The following is a 3,459-nucleotide window of genomic DNA, read 5'->3' as shown; positions in this document are numbered from 1 at the left end:
GGCCCAGCCGGCGGAGGATAGGGGATGGGTGGGTGGATGGGCATGGAGGTGGGGGGTGGAAGCGGGTGGGTGAATGGAGATGGGTATTTCTGGATGGGGGTGGGGTGGAGGGGGGGGGGGGGCTGGAGGCAATCTGGAGCTGCGATGTGGATGGGGTGCATGTCTCACATTAGCATATTCATTTGCACATGCATACCTACATTAACACACGCACACACACACACACACACACAAACACTGATTCATTTTAATCACACAAGCATGTACCATACCAACTCTTTCTTTCTCTGTTTCTCTCTCTTTGATCTCCGTCTCTCTCTTGCACATGCTCATACACACACTCCCCGCCCCGCCCCCCCCCCCACACACACACACACACACACCACACCATGAGATCTAATACACGTACACACGACACACACACACACACCACATGCACAACGCACACATACTCACTGATGTCCGGACTTTGCACCTGTTCTCTCAGGAATCCTGTTATTATATCGTTCCATTTCAAATCACGTCCAACCATTGACTCATTCCACGTCACTGAGACCTATATGTACTGTGTGTATGTGGTTGAAATGACTCCGTCTGTGGTGTTGAAAATCACTGGTCGGATTGTATTGTAAGTGATTCATCGCGTGTGTTTGTGTGTTTTTTTCTGTGTTTTTTGACTAATTCGCCCATAATTATTCCCATAAACAATATTTTGAAACACAAACTCCAGCTTCACGTGTGTCTTCATCTGTCTTGTGATTTGTGGCTAATGGACATCACTTCCGAGTGCCTAACCATGTTAATATGAGGAGTGGGACTGGAGCCGTGAGCTTATGTAATACTGCCAGGGCTGTTTCTGCCCCCCAACCGACTCACTTCTCTCATTGTGTCTCTCTCTCCCTCTATTTCTCTCTCTCTCCTTTTCTCTCGCTCTCTCCTCCTCGCCTGCCTGATGTGATGTGATGTGGCTTGGTTGCCTAGCAGCCTTGCCTTGTTTGAGTAACTGGGGAAGCGGAGAAATATCTAGTCTGCCGAGAAACACACACACGGACACACACACAAAGTCCCAGACACACACAGGCAGATAATACCCCTGTTGGGGGAGTCAGGTGGCTGAGCGGTGAGGGAATTGGGCTGGTAATCCGAAGGTTGCCAGTTCGATTCCCGGTCATGCCAACTGACGTTGTGTCCTTGGGCAAGGCACTTCACCCTACTTGCCTCGGGGCGAATGTCCCTGTACTTACTGTAAGTCGCTCTGGATAAGAGCGTCTGCTAAATGATTAAATGTAATGTAATGTTGTGCTCCTTTATGGTCTTGACAGAGTCTGTTTGATGTCAGCTGTCACCCTGTGTGGTCTGCCTACTGTAATCAATGGTTCTCTGGTGTGAATTGATTTTCGTTATGGGAAGAACCCTACCCCAACTCACTCTCTGCAAACCCTGTTTATTAACCCCTTCACACACACCCAGGTGAACTTGAACGTTCAAACTCCTCCCTCTCTTCTCAGTATAGACCCATGCTCCACACCACAACCCAAGGAGCCAATCCACACATTGACTAATGCTGACATCATTTATCCCTGCCACCATTCCCCTCCGACATCTATCTTTACCTCCACTCTCTCCTGAGCCTCCTTGCTCTCTATCTCTCTCCCTCTATTCTCTTTCTCATTAGCTGCAGTGTGTGTGTGTCTGTGTGGCAGACGAACGGCGTGTTCCCGGCCGACGAGGAGCGATCTATAACAGTGGTGCTGGGGTAAGGTCGTGACAGGACTGGTAAAAGGAAGCTGATTAATGAATGGCTTCGCCTGTAGCAAAGCCTCTCAAGATGACATCAGCTGATGAAGGGCTCAGGCCAGCTTCATTCATCGCCCGGGCCTGCTCTGAATAATTAGCCACACACACACGTCCAGTCCAAGTGTGTACCTCAGACTGAGAACAGTAAGATAAAGGTCCTGTTTGGTTGTTGAGATGTGTTATGCTGCGCTTCCAGTTGTAGAGGCTTCTATGATATGTACAAACTGATAAAGATTTTACAAACAAAGGTTTTACTCACTGGTTGAGCATTTGACTGCCGATCGAGAGGTTTCAGGTTCAAATCATTCAATTTCTTATTGCATTTCACAGAAGCCTCTAGAACAAGAGGTCATAACACAGCTCAGCAACAAAACGGGACCTTAATCTTACTGTCGCTCTCAGTCCACGGTGCTTCTCAGTCTGAGGTACACACTTGGACTAGACGTGTGTGTGTGTGGTACGCTTGGGATGAAAATCAGCTAAATGAATACAACACAAAGTGTGTGTGTGTGTATTACAGACACGACGGTGCGCCATCTCTCCCTCGAAAGGGCTCCCAAAGGTGAGTCGACTCCCCTGAGCAGGCGGGTCACGGCGGCTGCGTGGGTCCACAGTGGGTCAGCTCTGCGTCATTGTGATGCCACTCGACCCTGGAGCTGCTCTCTGGTTACCCCCAGGTCGCTATGCCGCCAGCTTCACCTCAACTCCGGGGAGTGCAGTGGTGCTGTGCTTGGGAGTGTGTTGGGGTTAGATATCGTGTTTCCAGGCCCAGTTACATCCACGATAAGCCCGCACCCCTCGATAAAACGGTGTGACTGATTAGTTGGGTGTTGGACTGGGATCCTTTGCAGGTAAATAGGAGAGTGGCAGAGGGCAGGACATGCCAGGGCTAATGGCCAACTACAGAATGTGGGCTGGCATTTAGGACAAGGAAGGCATTTACTGGTAGCCGACCACAAGGGGGTAACAGCAGGAAAGGGCCTTGTTCGCCAATGGGACAGCTGCCAGGGGGGAACTATTGGTCACCTTTGGTGATCCGAAAATACAAACCAGGTGATAAGTCTGGACCATGGAGCTAATTCATAACCCTGCTCATACAGCCTTTCTTAATCTTGGTCCTCGCGACCCCCTGCCCTGCACGGTTCAGATGTTTCCCTCTTCCAGCACACCTGATTCAAATGAATATGTTGTTATCAGGCTTCTGCTGAACGGCCAATTCATTTGAACGAGGTGTGTTGGAAGAGGGAAACATCTCAAAAAACATGCAGGGCAGGGGGTCCCGAGGACCAATATTAAAAAAAAAAGTCTGTATGAGAACAAAGTATATTTTAAGAGCTCTCTCCAGACTGACACGCTCCGCCGAAACGCTCCACGTCTCACTCCGTCTCCCCCTCCACAGCGCTGGTCTCCCCCCTCCACAGCGCTGGTCTCCCCCCTCCACAGCGCTGGTCTCCCCCCTCCACAGCGCTGGTCTCCCCCCTCCACAGCGCTGGGGGTATGAGCTTAACACTGACGAGATAACAAGGCCCGATGACGTTAGATCAATCAACAGCCACAGTGCCCTCATGTCACGTCTCATCAATCCACCTCACCTGATCGCACTGGAGAACAGCCCTTGGTCCGCGTCCCACAGCCTCGACATCATGCCAGCCCCATCACAGG

The sequence above is a fragment of the Osmerus eperlanus genome, chromosome 6 (genome assembly GCF_963692335.1).
Source record: "Osmerus eperlanus chromosome 6, fOsmEpe2.1, whole genome shotgun sequence".
Taxonomy (NCBI): Eukaryota; Metazoa; Chordata; class Actinopteri; order Osmeriformes; family Osmeridae; genus Osmerus; species Osmerus eperlanus.
This window is presented reverse-complemented; position numbering follows the sequence as displayed.